The following is an 8,205-nucleotide window of genomic DNA, read 5'->3' on the forward strand; positions in this document are numbered from 1 at the left end:
CAACTTTCCATCAGATGCTTCTATTGATGCTAGTGAAAGAATAACAATTGTATTGATTCCATATTTGTGGGATCAATAACAAGCAATTGTATCAAGCTAAGCATTGCTGCTATGAATGCAATTAGTGCCTTCATGACCGACTGTGATATTCAAAAGTGAATTGTTGATATGTTGGTGGTGAACAGCCTAACATTTCATCCCATTTATGAACTTCAAAATCTAGCTTATGTGGCAAGTGGGCCTAAAGTAGAAATTTTATCTTTAATTTCCAATGGATCTAAACCATATCCTATGTCAACTTAGGGATATGTATTTTCACACAAAAAATAATGCAAGAGACTTGGGGCTTGTTTGGTTCGCAGAAAGCATTTTCTCTTCTAGAAATATAATTCATAGAAAGGAGATTTCTGGAAAGAGAATGCTTGAGAAAGTACTTTTGATATGTTTGGTGACCATGAAAAAGTGACAGATTTTCAGAATGTTTATGTTTGGCTGATCATTTACTTTTCTGAAAAAATTATGTGTAATTCCTATTATATCCTTAATAAAAATTAGTTCTTTAATGCCTCTTTAATGTGGAAGAATCTTTTGGGAAAAAATAAAAATAGAATAATTTTTAGCTTATGAGAAAATAACTTTTCTATATTTTTTATGGAAAAAATTTTCCATAAAACGTAGGAATCATATTTCAATAGAAATATAATTTTTTTATTTTTTTTCTTAAAAACTCCAACCAAATAAGGATGGTTTTATTATTTTTCTGTTGACCATTATTTTCTTTCCCTTCTTTTTTTTTTTTTTGGAGCAAAAGTGTCCTTGTAACCAAGAAAACTTATTTAGTTCCAACTTCCAAGACACGCTGAAAGCACCAAATGAGACCCTTCTCTGCCTGTGACTCTCGCCAGTGACGCAAAGCAATGCCCATTCGGCGCCGGCAACCACAGGGGCGGTTAAACGAAGAGCCAAACCAAACTAACGACATCTGAACTCGAAAGCAAAAAGCCCAAGCAAAACCCTATCGATCCAAACGGGCTCCCAAAAGTCCTAAGAAAAAGATAACAAGAAATGGAGAGATCACGGTCGAAGAAGAGCTACCATTACGACCCGGACTCCAACTCCCGGAGCCCTTCCCACCGTTCCAAACCCCGCTACGACGGTGGTGGGGGACGCGGCCACCGCCGCCGCGGAAACCACCACCGATGGGGCGGCGACCGCCGCGTCCCGCCCTCTCCGCCTCCCCCTCCGCCTCCGCTGGCGCTGCCCTCCTCCTTTCTCCCCAAGATCCAGGACGGGGCGGCACCACCGAGCGCGGTCACCACCTTTTTCCGCATTCTGTGCCCCGACTCGAAGGCCGGCGGCGTGATCGGCAAGTCCGGGAGCATCATCAAGACCTTCCGCCAGGAGACCGGCGCGTGGATCAACGTCTACCAGCTGGTCTCCGGCGACGAGGACCGGATCATCGAGACGGCGGACAACCGCCTCCGGGAACCCGACGGCCGCCCCCCGGAGTACTCCCCCGCCCAGGAGGCTCTGCTGCTGATCCACGAGCGGATCGTGGACGCGGAGTTCGATTACAGCGGCGGCGATGAGGAAAACGAGTACGGCGGCGGCGGCGGAGGAGGAGGAGAGAGGCGGAGGGATAGGAGGCGGGTGACGACGAGGTTGGTGGTGCCAAGGAAGCACGTTGGGTGCTTGCTGGGGAAGGGGGGGAAGATCATTGAGCAGATGAGAAACGAGACCAAGACCCACATCCGAATCTTGCCGCGGGATCAGTACACTCCTAACTGTGTCTCGACGTCGGAGGAAGTCGTTCAGGTAGCACCAATGCCTTTCGTTGCTTCGATGGATCTCAATTAATTGCCTGCTTCTTTGCTTTGAGCTATTTTCAACGCTTTGCTTGCTTGGAAAAAGCAGATGCTGAAGTTTCCTAAACAGAGTGACCTTATAATTGAGAAATTTTGAACATGTTCATTCCATGGAGTAAGATATAGATATCTGAACATGATCAATTATAACCATTGCATTATGGGCTCACTCAACATGAATGTCGACCGATTAGCGTACAAACAGGTGAAAAAAATGTCTTTTGTACAGGTGATGCTAGTTAGCATAGAGAAATCTTCGAAGGATTTCCCATACAACTTACAGATTTATGGGTGAGGAGCATTACTCTCTCACTGTTTAGCCTCCACATCCACTGAAATTCACCTTCCTCTTAATTAAACATGCTAATAGTTGTGAGATGATTCATTACGTGTTTGGAAACAATTTCAGCGGAATCTTATTAAACTTTAAAAATACGATTGCGGGGTTCTTTATTCATTTCTTTTATTTTGTCCTTTCGCCATTTCTTTCAAAAATTTTAAAAAATCCTGGTTTCTATTTTTAAATTTTTATTTTGGGTTCTCATATGTCTGAGGTACTGAGTTTATGGAATTATGTTATGGTGGAAGAGTGGGGTGGAGGTGCACTTGGGGAGGTGGAGGAATTCAAGACCAATGTCCAGTCTGTATTATGGATAATTAACATTTCCAGGGTCATAAGAAGCTGAAGTGCTGCCCTTCCTAGTATCAACCCTTTAATAGTGTATGGCATGTATGCTTGTTTAGCGTATGGACTGATTAAAGTAATTGTCTTTTATCAATGGCTAATATTGTGGTTTCTCTAGGTGGCTTGTCAGTAATATTCATGAATGCTTTGATACTATGTGAGGTTTTGGGATGATGCTGAATTATGTTTAGATGGGGAACTCCTTGGTGAACATTTGCTTGCTTGAATGGATTTCATTGAGAAGATGTTTTAGATTAGTGATTTGCTACTGTTCCTTGCATGCTGGCATGGCCAACCCTTCTAACCACAGCAACTATTATATATTTTTTTTTCGCACGTATACCTTCTTAATTGATAACATGCTCTTTTGATTGTTAATTGCAGGAATTAGTTCATAAAATTGATGCACATTTTCTTTTTTTTTTTTGCCATGAACATATTAAATGTATGCCAAGTTTATATTCTGGTGTTAGCCTAGCTCATATGTAATTGTTCATTTATTGTGAAATTGATCTTTGTCTATTGTTATACTTTCTTTACAGGTTGTTGGAGAAGGTAATTGTGTGAAGAAAGCTGTTGCAATCATCTCATTTCGTTTAAAGGAGAGCTTGCATCGTGATCGAGGAGCTTTTTGTGGGCGATTACATTCACCAGACCGTTATATTCCCCCTGATGATGAGTTTGCCAGCAGTACACAACATCTATCTGCATTGGAAGAATCTGATTTGGGATCACGATCTTCTGTGGGACAAAATAGAGTTAAAAGCAATTCCTATATTTCAGAACTGTCTCGATATGCATTTGATTCTGATGGAAACACTCTGAATGACCGCTCACAGTCATCATCCTATGAGGACCTTGTATTTCGCATTCTTTGCCCCAGTGATAAAGTTGAGAGTGTTATGGGAGCACCAAAAGGAATTATTAAAATGCTCCGAGCTGATATAGGCGTGGACGTCCAGGTTACTGATCCTGTACCAGGCTCAGATGAAAGAATCATTATTATCACTTCTGAAGAGGTAGTACTTTATGACATCTTTCTTTCATTTTAACTAATTGTCTAATTTTACACATAGTATCCGCTAAAACCAATTGATCATGTGATACTCGGTGTTTAGCAAGTTCATATTATTTCAAGGTTTGTAATGGTCTGTCTTTGCAAATGAAATAAGTTAGGATTTTCCCTGTTGCATAGGGTGTTCAGATATCAAATTGAAGGAAATTTACTTTCTTTATGATAAAGGATTATAACTAGATCTATGTCAAGAACATCAGTCAATTATTTATGCCAACCAACCATCTCCTTCTGTTTAAGGCAAACCAATTCTTTCTGGTGCTTTTGTTGAAATATTGTTCTTTTACAAATTTTCCTATCTTCTATGTCGGGCATGATCTTTGTCATGGTTTTGTGCATCACAGGGATTAAGAAGTCTACTACTTAGATGTGAATTTTGGTCTTGTTTTATGAGGGGAGAGGTCAGATGTTGCATAATTATATCTCTAATTTAATGATAAACCGTTTTTGATTTATATTCCTTCGAAATGTGTTGAAATGCATTCTTTGTTACCCTAGTTGCCCAACCCACAGCCCAAATCTGAACCTGTAGGTCTGGTTCAAGTCTTTAGTTACCCCAGGGTTTGACCAACTTCAACTTAAAGTTGTGGAGATAGTAGCTTGGTATATGAAGTGTTTAGTGCGATCCACTTTCCTTATTCTAATGTCACCCTGTAATTTCCAGCTAAAAGAGAGGCTTCTGAGTAAAAATTCTGCCCTTTTCTCCATTTTATTTTGTTCAGAATTTTATTATGTTTGCCATTTATTGGAAAAATTCCTTTTAACTGTCTTTTCATTTCATCTCTTGGCAACCGAACTCAGCCTTATTATTTGGTTGAAATAAATCGAACAGATTGTGCTCCTACACAATAAATGGGATATATTTGGCTTTAAAATCTGTGCTCACTAAATATGCTAAGCACATGCTACTTGAACAACAATTCTAAATGCGTTATCAAGGCAGAATGAAATGATGAACTAATCTGATAATGGAATCAATATTAGTTTTTTTTGTTATTTCTAAATAATATGATACTTTTTCGTGACATATCATTTTAAAATTTAGCTTCCTTTCATGTTAAATAAATTTTCTTGATATTGACCCTTCAGTATATGTGGATCATAATTCCTCAGTACTCAGTAATATTGAGCATGTTTGTGTCCGTGCAATAGGGACCAGATGATGATCTTTTTCCAGCTCAGGAGGCTTTGTTGCATATTCAAACTCACATTGTAGACCTTGGTCCTGACAAGGATAACATCATAACGACAAGGCTTCTTGTTCCAGCAACTGAAATTGCATGTTTGGAGGGAAAGGATGGATCATTATCCGATATACAAAGATTGACCAGGGGCCAATGTACAGATCTTACCAAAAGAAGACCTTCCCCCTTGTGCATTGGAGGCTGATGATCTTGTACAGGTTTGTGCCCAATGGCCTTCAGGAAGCATGCTTGCTGTTTGCTGCGAGGCTTATGGAAACTGAATTAATTTACATGTTCGGGTCTTCAGATGGCCTGGGCTAATGCTAATTTAAATTGTGGTATGATGTATATAATACTGACGAGTGCTTACAGATTATAGGGGAGATAAGAGCAGCTCGAAATGCTCTTGTCCAGGTTACTGCAAAGTTGCGCAGCTATCTATATCGTGACATCTCTGTACTGAAGGATATGCTTCCACCATCTATCTCTGCCCCAAGCCTTGTTGGCAGCATTGCTGGACATGAATCTAGCCTCTCCTATTAAAGCTTCAACTGGTGAAGCTTATCCAGGAAGTGATCCTGCCGTGGCAATCTATCAAAATATGAATACTGCAGCAACTGCATGGCAACCAAAGGTAACATTAACTGATATTCACGCAACATTTTGGCCTTGACTCTTCAGATTACTTCTCTCTTTTGCTAACAACTACACTATGCAACAAATTCGAAAAGCAATCTATTTGTGTATGCACATGTGTGCATACATGGAGAAGCATTCGATGCAAATCATTGTTTAGAATGCTTTTTTTAACCTTTTCTTTGTGCAGAGTTTTCTTGCTCATAATTACAAAGAACAAAACATTCCGGATATATATTGTGGTTTAAAATGCTTATTTTAACCTCTTCTTTGTGCAAACCTTTCTTGTTCATAATCACGAAGATCAAATGAGTTAGTTTGATTAGATGATTATGAACTAAACTATTTAGTTCTAAGAAATATTTGCCAAAACAAAATAATCATTTGCACTTCTGGAAGCCTGCTTTATTATTTTACCTTTAAAACCCACTAAAACTGCATGTAGTGCAACAATCCTGTGCAATTGGTTATGCCCTTGGAATGCAAAAGTAAAATATGAGAAATATTGAGTAGAAACACTGAGTCGGTTCATGCAATAAATAATAATACTGCCTATTTTACAACTAATTTGACTTTATGCGAAGATGGTGAATCATTGATGCTACTTTGCATACTGCAAACTCAAATATTGAGTTTCCATTGCATTTTTCCCTTGAAACTCTTGTCCACCATGTGTCTCTTATGTAATCTACCATGCCCTTACATGGCCATTTAGCAATTGTTCCTAGTCTTATAGAATTTCTTACGAAACACTATCTACCTCCGTGATTACTTTTTATTCTTGGCCTGAAATCCTACTTGTAGTGCATATGTGCTAGTTGTATTTGATTGTTTCTTCTCTTATACCATTTTATGATTTACACCAATGTACATTTTTTGTCCTTTAATACAAGACTTAATCCTGAGTTCTGATGGTTGCCTAAATAATGTGTGAAAACACAAGCAGTGAGATTTCTTTTGTGGTCCAAATAGATTTTGTGATAAGGAAGAGGGCTCTCCATATTTTTCACTACTGAATTTTCATCCTGGAGTTGTAGGCAGTTGTTCTCTGTTATTAAATGCCTATCAAGCATTCTAAATATATGAACATTTTGGATGCTAGGACACTGGAGGATGTGCAAGTGGAACATTTGAGCAGGAAGAGAGCAATATTAACGATGGAGGGAGGCAGAGTGGTGTGAAAAGGTAGCTGCAGCCTTTTTTCTTTGTTTACAATTTGAGATTTTGATTTGTTTGCTTGTTTTGCTCATATTTTTTGGTTTTCCCCATCAGATTCAATGTACCATCAGTCACCCAGAAGCATGCTGGAAGTTACAATACCCAGACATGCAGTTCCAAGCCTAATACTGAGATCAGGAAGCAAACTTTCTCAGATCAGTGAGGTGATGTTAGTAGTGATAGTGTTCTATTAGTGAAAAGTATGATGAGATTATGTGGCCCCTAAATTCTTCTCTGGAATATCATTCAATTGATCCAGATCTCTGGAGCGACTGTCACCCTTGTGGAAGATAGACCTGAATTTTCTGAAAGGTGGTTCAAATATCAGGAAGTCTAGAGCAGGCTGAGAGAGCCCAGAGTCTGCTCCAGGGATTTATACTAAGCAGTAATCCCCCCTCCCCCCCTTCTCTCTCCTCTCTCATGTGCACATGCACTGCTCACTCACTCGCACTTGTTTCTTTTTTACTACTTCACAGCCACTTTGATTGTTAACCCTTTGTAAACTTGTTTCCTAGCATTATGAATATAACTTTTCTTTTTATGTTCAAAAATCAGCACAAGATGACATTCCTTCAAGCTAATCCACTGTACTGCATGCCGAAGCAAAACCTTTTTTTGGCACTTCTCACTGTTAAGTTGTCTTCTGGACCGTTCACTGAGAGAATGAATGGAATATTTTCCAAGACTTGTATAAAGGTATGTGGGGCTTTATTATGGTTTAAAGACTATGAAAATTGGTTTCTCCTGGCTACTTTTAAATGCGAAGCATGCAAGTTACTACATGTATCTATAACTCAGCACATTTACAATTTCTTGAAAATTTAATTGCTTGGACTTTCTGTGCCTTTCCAAACTTGAGATCTAGTTAGAGTCTGACAATTAGGTCTGAACTCCAATCTCATTTACAAGATAGCCATAATTGCAGCTGTTCTCTGTGACATATCCCTAAGCTTGTGTTTCTTTCATTGCAGTAGCCACACAGATCTAGATCTTGATTCATCTTTAGAATAATTACTATATTTTTATAATTGTTGGACCTATGACTTTTGCTAAAACTAACCAAAACAACCATTGAGGAAAACAGTAATTGTGGCTATGATGGAGTCTCATGCTCAGCTTGTGTTCAAGGGGTAATCTACAATTCTTTGAAAAGCTCTTCCATAAAGTTGTAGGCAATGAACTTGAGATCACATCCTATAACTGAAAACTACTTTCGTCATTTTCATTATAAATATTTTGTTGAGAAACCAAGAATGAAATGCTAGTTTTGTGTTCAACAATTTCGTGGAGAACGGAGACAAGTTACTCTGTTTCCAATAGTAGGCTTAATTTGAGGGGTTAAGCTATAACGGGTTAGTTATATATAGTTATTGTTTCAGCCCTAGTTAATTTCGATGGATTGCTGTTATTATTGTCATTCCTCCGTAGGTCATATTAAAAATAGGAATTCTAGTTTAATAGAGTTTTTCTTCTTTTTGAGGAAGGGCTAAAACCTTTTTTTGGTCACTCCAAGAATGATCTGAAGCTGATTAATAGATTGGA

The 8,205-nt window shown here is 38.8% G+C and overlaps 1 pseudogene; it reads left to right on the top strand.

Annotated features, from left to right (window-relative positions):
• The first annotated feature begins 858 nt into the window (after positions 1-858).
• LOC103720707 lies at positions 859-7,244 on the top strand (annotated as a pseudogene).
• Positions 7,245-8,205: the final 961 nt, after the last annotated feature.

This window comes from Phoenix dactylifera, chromosome 9, assembly GCF_009389715.1.
Source record: "Phoenix dactylifera cultivar Barhee BC4 chromosome 9, palm_55x_up_171113_PBpolish2nd_filt_p, whole genome shotgun sequence".
Taxonomy (NCBI): domain Eukaryota; kingdom Viridiplantae; phylum Streptophyta; class Magnoliopsida; order Arecales; family Arecaceae; genus Phoenix; species Phoenix dactylifera.